Genomic DNA, 10,321 nt, shown 5'->3' on the forward strand with positions numbered 1-10,321 from the left:
TGACAATTCCTTACCTCTATATGCCACTGCCTTGTGAAAACCAGCATACAGAACACAGCTTGAGGTACCACAATATTGTGAGACCACACTATAACTTCATTCACTTCATAACTTTGCAACAAGTCTTTTACATAATGCCCTAATTCACGTAACTCACTTCACAAAACTGAAGTTCTCAGACACAGAACCAGAGTTTAAGAGACCCCAGTTTGTTCCACTCCTTATTTGCCATCCTGGACCTAATTTTCTGTAACTACGTGCAATGCCAGAAACAACAAATTAACACACTCATTGTTTACTACTACAAAATCATCTTGCCATGCTTGTCTTGACGAGCACCAGCTATTTACAAACGACACTACAAGACGGTCTAAAGAAGTCTCTGCAGTGCACATGTGTATTTCCACAGAAATAAAGCTCCCCAGAAATATAGCTCCACAGAGCTATAAAGCAGCAAGCTGTGCCATTTTTCATTAGAGATGCAACTCAGGCACTTACACTGTGAATTTATGACCAAATAGCAGTGCCCTACCATTCTACTGACCAGCCGAGTCTTGAATATTATTAGAGACAGCACTGAAACCAAATAGTAGCACTTAATTTTTCTGTGAGTTGATAGAGATTCTGAAGTATTTAAAAGCATGCTAAGGAATTTTCACTCTTTGTATTATTAAATTTGCTCGTCAGAGTAAACAGTAGGTAGCCCCAAGCAATGCTGTCCCACCACGAGTTCTGACAGGCTGCGCACCCTCGCCCTTTCCCACAGGGTGCGAAGCCGCCTCAGTTCCCAACGCTGCCTGTCTACCACATCATGTTCTTCGTAGCTCATGAGATCCCCCCCACTTCGCCCCGGAAGAGGCCCCAACCGGTCGGGCAGAGGCCGCGGGCCTGGCGCTCCCGGGCCGGCCAGGCAGCCCCGCCGCTGGGCGAGGGCCGCGGGGCCGGGGCGCCCCGAGCACAGGGCAGAGCGGGGCGGCGGCGCTGCTGCGGGACAACCGCGCGGGCAGCTCTGCCCCGGGAGGGAAGGCGCCGAGACCGGGCCCCTGCCCAGCAAGGCGGAAGCGGCACTCGGCAGCGTAGGAACCGACCCTTCCCGCTCACTGCCCCGGGGGGGGAGGCCTCGCCAGGGGTCGCGGGGCTCCAGGGGCCGAGGCGGCCGCTCCCGCAGCCTGCGGCCGCCCCTCATCCAGAGCCGGGCCCGCGCTGCTCCGCCGCCACCTCGCGCGCCGCCATCTCGGCCCCCGTCGGGAAAACACGCCCGCCCCTTCCGGCCACACCGCCTCCCGTGCGCTCCGCTCCGGCAGCGCCGCTCGGGCCGCGGGCGCCCGGGCCGTCCCAGCGCCTGGGGCACAGCCGTGCCGGGCTGCCCGCGGCCCGCCCCGCCAGCGGCCCGCGACCTCCCCCGCCCGCCTTCCTCCCGCCCCCACAGTGGCTGGGGGAGGTCTGAGCCGGCTCTTCGGCCTTCCGGAGAACTGTGAGAAAAAGGCGTTGGACTGCAACCGTATCGGGTTGCTGCCCGCGTGGCAGTAAAGGTGTTCCTCTGTAGTCGATGGGATGCTGAGCTGTAAACTTGGATGTTACTAAAAAACAAACATTGTTTGAAATCGCTTCTGACAGGTGCTACCCCAGTGTCCCAGTTTGTTCACCAACTGCTTGTCCATTTTAATGGCTGGTTAAATGGTGTTAAGGTTAATGTTAGGCATTCCAGAGCTCTGTGTAAGCCTCCAGTTGTGTTACACTCGGTAGGTGAGGTAAAGGGGATGTTTGTCTCTTTCTCCCATGGAAATCTTGTCAGTTCTAGAGCAGTACTAATACAGCACTCCTTTCAACTCAACTCCAAGCTGTAGCACTCAGTTCTTTGTGTGGTCTTAAAATATCTTCCAATAAAGACTTCCTGCCACAGAATTTACTCAGCTGCTGTGTTCCCTATGTGTGTCGGGCAGTGGGGAGATGGATGAAGGATGATGGCTCTTGTGAGGGGGCATTGGTATCAGATAGATAGAGTTCCTTCATTTCCCTTTTCCCATGCCCTAACAGACACCATGACTGCATTTCCACAACTCTTCATGAGGAAACAGGCCCCAAAGGGACAAGGAGAAAAACATGATCTATCTGACCATGGGGCAAGGACCCTGTTACCCAGGACACAGGAGGGGTGATCTGGGGGCAGCTCAGAGTCCTGACTACCAGGCAGGTTTCTGGTGATGAGGCAGATCTAAGGACAAGCCAGTGAGTCTGCACTGGTCCAAGATCAGTAGAGAGCATAGCAAGTCAGGACATGACTGTGGCCAAGTTTATAGGCAGCAGTCCTATGATGTTGAGGTGGGGATTGACACCCTTATGCCTGCAGAACCCAACTTCAATAAGAGAAACACATATGCAATGCTGGCTTTAACATTAAAACCATTGCAAAAGTATTAGTGTAGCTGAGGTATACCTTTCAGTATAACTTTCTGCCTAAAGAAGAAACTGAAAGAAAACCTTCATCTACATTAAATCAGAAAAGCAAATTGAAAAGCATGAAACATTGGGAAAGGTCAGGCTGTAAAGGTAGCAAGTTACAATTCCTTCCAGAACACATACAGGTTATGGCATTACAAAATATATATTAAGGGAATGTGACAAAATGAGAAGGGCAGAATTTAACATTTCCTTTCTTACGAGAAAGAAAAGGAAATTTGATTTCCTTTTAGGAAGGGAAACGAAATCTTACGAAACTGAAAAGAAAGCCTTACAAACATTCTGGAAAGGAGATATGATCAAATGAAATGCAATTGAAAAATAACCAAAAATCCAGAAAATCAAGAGACTTCGTGACTACAAGAAAATGGACTGAGATTACATGTGGTGCAGTGCAAAGGATCAAAACAGGTCAAAACTAACCTCAGAGGTTTTGCAAAAGCAGGGCAAAAAATCAAGGAGGAAGATACATCTTGGAGGGGACGATATCAGGGACATTGCGTGGATACATTAAAAAAAAATAAAATTTAAAATTGCCAAAGTCAAAACCATGAAAAGGCCTCTGCACCATCAAGTGCAGGACATACACCAAAGCATTCCCAATTCATCCCCATTGAAATATCAAGATTTCGTTTCCCTTCCCGAAAGGAAATAACATTTCCTTTCGGGAAGGGAAACGAAATCTTGCGAAACTGAAAAGAAAGCATTGCAAACACTCTGGAAGAAGAAATGATCAAATGAAAAGCAATTGAAAAAAAACCAGCAATCCCAAAAATCAGGAGATTTCATGACTACAAGAATATGGACTGGGATTCTGTCAGGTGCAGTGCAAAGGAGCAAAACAGGCCAAAACTAACCTCAGAGATGTTGCAAAAGCAGGGAAAAAAATCAAGGAGGGAGACACAACTTGGAGGGGAAGATATCAGGGACATGGTATGGATACTGAAAAAAAAAAATTTGCTAAAAGCAAAAGCCATGAAAAGGCCTGTATGCCAACAAGTGCAGGGACATGGACCAAAGCTTGCCAAAATTGATCCCCACTGAAGGCTAAAACAGAAAAGAAGGACTTACGAATACTCTAGAACAGAGATACCATCAAAGGAAATAAAATGGAAGGAAAAAAAAATGGGAAATTTAGTGACTACAAGAAAATGGACTGGAAACAAAATCTTGCAAAACTGAAAAGAAAGCCTTACAAACACTCTGAAAAGGAGATATGATCAAATGAAATGCAATTGAAAAATACCCCAAAAATCCCAAAAATCGGGAGATTTCATGACTACAAGAAAATGGACTGGGATTACATCTGATGCAGTGCAAAGGAGCAAAACAGGCCAAAACTAACCTCACAGATGTTGCAAAAACAAGGGAAAAAATCAAGGAGGAAGACACAACTTGTGTGTTTAGAAGGCTACTGGAACTGAAGATTTCACTACTAGTTATATAGCATGTAACTGTTGCCTTACAAGCTGGCTTTTTCCTGTTCACCTTATTCATGTTCTTCATGGTTTTACAGGACATCTTTAGAGTCCCCCACTCCTTCATCCACCACTCTCCAAGTGTTACCACATGAGCTCCTAGATCCAATGTACACAATATAAAAACCATGTCCTGGATACCTAAGCCCATCAAAGAAACAGAGGAGAAGAGCTGAAATTCATTAAAACCTTGGCCACTGTGCAGCCTGCAGACAGCAGTGCCCCATATTGACTGCACCCCATAGGCTCCATAGCTGTGGAAAAATATTTCCCTTTATGTATTTTGAATCTTCTGTAGCCATAAATGTGTTGTTTGTAACCTCGTATTTCAGTTTTGTCAGACTCTTGTCACCCGCCTGCCAGGTACCTGCTGTAGCAGGCGCAGGGCCTGCAAGGCCTTCCTGGTGGTCAGCAGCCTAAGATAGGAAATGCCTGGTCATGATGGCTGGACCTTAGAAGTTCCTCTCCTCCCTTCAGACCCTTGCTTATCTCTCTGTAAGACTGTAGGTCACTTTCCTTGTGACCCTTGCCATTGGACAATTCCCAAAACTCCTGTACCCTATATAAAGAGCTACTTTTGCCCAGTTTGGCAGAAGAGCTGAGATCTGAGACCTTCATTTCAATAAATACATCCCTGTGGAACCTTTTACAGCTTTCTCCTCTCTCTCCCTGTGTCTGCCCAAGGCGCTTAGCAAGCAAAGGGCTGAAATCTAAAGAGCTGATCTCACTAAGAGCTGAGCTTGATAAGGTAGCTTGCAGCTCTGGAACCTGCCTGAGGGGCCTGGACAGGTCGGACTTCTCTGTCTCAGATACCCACGGCAGCCAGGGTTGGGGAGATCCCAAAATGCCAGAGTCGCCTCAACCCGCCATGTGCAGTCAACCTATGACCTCCTCAGCTCCACAGTTGCCTTCCAGCTGCTCTCCAAGCTCCTCTTCCTGGCAGGCTTTCCTGGGAGAGGCTCTGTCTGCAGCCAGCCCCAGTACCAGTCCCTGAGGTGGCTGAGCTGCTGAGGGCTGGCCCAGGCCTTGGTGCAGCGCGTGGGAGGACACAGATATAGCAATGCTGTTATGGCCCCGACAAGGGGAGAGAATGATGAGGAGGACTCCATGGATATCAGAGGGATAATTAATTACTTTATTATACTATATTATTCTATACATCTAAAACTGAACCTGCCAAGCACTCAACCCTGCACACACTGCACTGAATCTCATGACTGTCAGCTGGCAGTCACGACACACACCCACAATAGGCCCTGATAGGCCAAGGAAACAAAACACCATGACTTTGGGTAAACAATCTCCATGTTGTATTCTACTTTTGCACAAACACAGGCACAGCAAATGATAAGAATTGTGTTTTCTTTCTCTGAGGCTCAGAGACTGTGAATCCCAGAAATATTCTTGGGAAGAATTTTGCCTCATTTTTCTCTGTGGAGAGAAATGTGGGGCTACACACGGAGGCCAAGCATCCCTTGCGCGACCACAGCTGTGTTTACCCAGGAAGGCCACAGGAACAGGCTGAGCTCTGCAGGAGCTGGGCTGAGGGCAAAGCACTCAGCAGCACGTGATGGTGTACACAGGGGTTTTCAGGTGAGGGAAGAGACGAGAATGTTGACGCCATGTTCAGAAGGCTTGATTTATTATTTTATCATATACATTACACTAAAACTATACTAAAAAGAATAGAAGGAAAAGTTTCATCTCAGAAGGCTAGCTAAGCTAAGAATAGAAAGAAATGAATAATAAAGGTTTGTGTCTCGGACAGAGAGTCCAAGCTAACTGGGCTGTGATTGGCCATTAATTGTAAACATCCAAGATGGGCCAATCACAGATGCACCTGTTGCATTCCACAGCAGCAGATAACCATTGTTTACATTTTGTTCCTGAAGCCTCTCAGCTTCTCAGGAAGAAAAATCCTAAGAAAGGATTTTTAATGAAAAGATGTCTGTGACAGCAGCATGTGCAGCTCAGGATTTTCCAGCACATTCCTGCCTGTTGCTAAAGGCAAGCTCACAGGATTTCCAAAGGAATAACTTCATAGCAAAAAAAGAGCATTGCTATGCTTCACACAGTACAATAGCATAAGTGGGATTTTGTAAGTAATATGACAGCTTAACATCTTTTGAACTATGACAGCTGTAAAATGTCAGATTCATTCTTGTAAAAAGAGGGAGAATTGTGAAGAGTTCAGATGTTTAATTTTACCTCCATTAATAATTCTGATTTTGTGACTGACAATAATCACACATACCGAAAGCTCTATAAATCTTATACACTCACTAAGCAAGTGAGGAAAATTAATGCTAGTTTAACAAATAGTGCTGAAAATTCTTCAAGAATGCAGTTAGGCAAATGACAATAGTGATTATAAATATTTATGGTGACCTTCTGTTTTATTTATCTACTGGAAAATCAGAAACAATTCCATTAAGTGTACCAAAATGCCACCTGACTATAAGATTAGAAGAAGAATCAGTCTGACCTCTTACTGGAAGGCTGGTTTTAACAGCAGAAACATAAGACAGCTCATATTTAGGAAGCTATTTTTTAAATTTGCACTGGACTTGACCACCAAATGCAGCCTTGGTTTAAAAATAAATACTACTCAACATGAGAAGTACAGATTTGACTATGATGATTCTCTAAACTAACTTCTCAGAAAAAAAAAAGCCAACAAAAAGGAAACTGGATGCTCCTTGTGCCAGTAAAGAACTGACCTGTTCCACTGATATTCAGGGTACTGATTCAGCCTCACTAAAGCACTGGGTGTCATTCAGGGTCTTGTGTTAATGGGCCACTTCCAGTGTGGCACACTAAGCTCTCACCTAATCCTGTGAACACACAAACAAGCCACAGCACTGCATTCTTACTGTGTTCCTCTGCTGAGGATTTTGGAAATTTGAAAAGTTTGGAATATTAACAGAATATACATAGCAATCTGAACTTGTCTTATAATTATACTTTCTGGATATGGCAAATGGCCACGTGGAAGTTTTTACAAAAAGATAACATCCCAAGAATGTACTATATTGGAGAAACAAAGCTGTTCTTCACTTCATTCCAGTTATTTCTTTTTTCATTAGTGTGCAGGCAATAAATACCCAAGCTTTTAAAAATATCAGCAGATATAATGAAATGAAAATGCAGTTCAGACTGTAGAGAAGGGCAGAAACACAATTTTAGGAAATCTTTATGCACTCACAGTAGATGTCAGTAACAAAATGCCTCATTACTACCTGTTCCTTTCTCTGATACCATACAGAAGCAGCTAAAGGACAGACATTGGGATGGTTTTGCATCATCTGGAGAACTGCTGAAGGAGAGCTTCTGGGTGTGAGCTGAGCCTGAAGATTACAGAATTTCAAAGGTGCTTATAGCTTGCTTTGAAATAAGCTGATCCTATCCTCCCTCTTCCCTTTCCAGTGAGTTTTGCTCTTCATTTTAATGGAACACAATCAAACCCCAACCAAGCTTCTTTTATCAGTGCACAGATTGAAATCCCTATTGTAGACTCCTACAGTTTGCATATTTTAGGTCCAGTGCATAATCATTTTACTGAGGAGGTCTGATTGTCCAAACCCACATTCTCCTGTTCAGCTTTCCAGACTTTCCAGGCTGGCAGCCTAAAGAGTGACAGAGCACAGGGAAGACAAGAGGGGGAGTCCTCCAAAGGTTAATATCAGTCAAGTAACAACCTGATTCCTCCCTGGAGAGTGACCTCTGCTACATGGGAGACAGGAAGGCAAGTTATTCCTTTGGCTGGGTTTGGGAATAATAAAAAATCAAAAAATAATTGATCAGGATGAAATAGGACTGTGGTGCATCTCAATGTAGTTGAACTGCTGTTTAATTGCCTGTGTACTCAGTCTCTTACACAGGCTAATATTAGCTCCAGCAAGCCAGCATATGCAAAGGCAATGTGAACATAGAGTCTGTTACTACAAGGACTCACACACTCACTTCCCAGTGCAAAAGCATTCAGAGTTTTCAGATTTTAAGGACTAATTTGTCAGGTTAAACCTTGCTATCTGAAGGGGCAAATTGGCTGATGGGTCAAACAGCAGTAACTCCTTTCCATGTTCTGAATAATAACAATAACAATAATAGATGTATGATTAACTGCTATTTTTATTACTACAAAAAACAACATTGTGAAATACCCAGTGGCCTAAAGTAGGTGTTTTCACTGTTCTTCCAAGACTGCAAACCTCAGGACAGAGATTTTTTTGATTGTGCAAGACAGTGAAAACATCTACTATCCCACCATTATCTCTGAAGATTATGGTGTAAGAAATGCTGTGTAAGAAAAATTATTAGTATTTTGTAACCTGTCTGACCTCAAACACTGTGTTAAACAGGCCACAGAAAAACTTTTTTCTGTGCACTGAAAGACAAAGAACATTACTGTGGCCAGTGCCAATATTACAAGAACACTTAAACTATCTGTTATGAAAGATGCTACCAATAAATTAGAGATTACAAAAGGGTCCAAACAGTGATAATGAAAACGAAACAGCAAAAAAGTGATGATATGGGGATTATGGTACTTGGGCGAGAAGCCTGAGATGAGAAGTCTGTCACTACAGTTTAACAAATACTAGAAAATTATGTAGAGTCATGAATGGAGTCTTGTCAAATATCCTATTTTTACCTATTTTTGTGGAGAACATAGACTGCAGTTATGTTCAGGGCAAGAACCATATACTCAAAAAAGTTTTTACAACAGCATAAAATACAGTCTCTAAGTGTTGAGAGTTAAAGAAAAAAAAAAAAAAGACTAACCCAAAAGCTTTTGAGATGTTATCTGCATTTTGTGGTTGCAGACTCTTGCCTCTCCTTTTTTCCACTTTCTCATTCTTTCACAATACCCTATAATTCTTTAAATCGTCAGATCACTTTGAAGCACAGTTTCTGCTGGCTCTTTAAGGCTAGAGTACACACTTGCTTTCCTCCTGTGTAATTTCCTGTTATTTTTGACTTTATATTTTAGGTGCTTAATCACATACAGCGGGAAGTGTATGCACTTCCTGGGTGCACACACAACACACAGCTGATTCTGCAACATATGCAGAGCAGAAACAAAACAGCCTCCTCTTTATCACAGCAGGTCTTGGTAAACCAAATTATCATCTCAGTCTCAGGGAGAGCTCAAATGTTGCCATCTTATTGCAAAGTTCCATATCTTCTCAGTGATTTCTCATGGGCAGATCCTCACAGCACTGAATGCTGCTTCTTCTTCACAGTACAGCCAACAAACCCCAACACCCTCCTCATCCATCTACCTCACTCTTTTGAAGCACTCATCTTCTTATTGAACACAGCTGTGGCCTATTAAGGGCAGGCCTGTTCCTAATCTTTGGTGATTAGTGCAGCTGCAGCTCCTCAGGTGTGAGACTACCTTCTGCACTATTTTCTTACATTCTCTCCCTCCACACTCAAAGACCACAGGCACAGGAACTCTTGTAGTGCAGGTACCACTGACCTCAGCCATCACCCTGAGCAGCACCGCAGTCCATCCCACAGCAGCAGCTTTTCCTGCATGAGGAGCTTCAATGGGTTGGCTTTGCCTCAGTGGAACCTTTCTGCACAGGAGGAAAGTAATCCAGGTCTGTACAACTGATAATTTCTTTACTCTAATAATGTAGATCAAAGAGTTGTGTTCCAACAGACTTGAAGCACAAAAGACAGAGGTTTTGAATGCACAGAAGAGATGTTTATCCAAGACTGCCCCCCTCTGTTATTGCTTCACAGCTAAAAAAAGAAAAATATTTCAAACTGCTGTAAATTCTTCTCAAACCTCTAAAATGAGATTTCCAGTATACTGATTTTTAGTATCAGTATTTAATGGAAAAATAAAATGCAAATAAAATAAAACATAAATAAAAAGTTAAATACTCCTGGACTATAAATATGGAAAGCATACTGAATTTGTTCAGTGAGTGTTTGAGTAGGGGTGATTTTATTGAGCTGTTTGCAGCAAATTTAAAAAATCAATATTTCTCTTGGTTTTTCTCTGTTCACATTTTTGTATAAAATTACTCTAAAATACAAGATAGGATTTTTTACAAGAAAAAATTTTACCAATTTTTCTTTTGCTTTTTCTTTTGCAAATACAAATCTCAAGACCATTTCTCTTTCATAAAGTTTCTGCTAAGGTAAATCCAGTATTTTATTCATGGAAATATGACTTTATATGTCTAACATATGCTTAAATAAATATTGGAAAACTAAGTCTATTCCTGAAAATTCCAACTCTAATGCTTAAAAATGAGTAGAGGAACAAAGTACCCACATCTGATTCTCATCATCCACTTCAAGCCCCTAAAAACAAAAGCAGCAAAGAGAACCAGGCTGTTGAAAACTGTACAAATAAAACAATT

Source organism: Molothrus ater, chromosome 1 (genome assembly GCF_012460135.2).
Source record: "Molothrus ater isolate BHLD 08-10-18 breed brown headed cowbird chromosome 1, BPBGC_Mater_1.1, whole genome shotgun sequence".
Lineage (NCBI taxonomy): Eukaryota > Metazoa > Chordata > Aves > Passeriformes > Icteridae > Molothrus > Molothrus ater.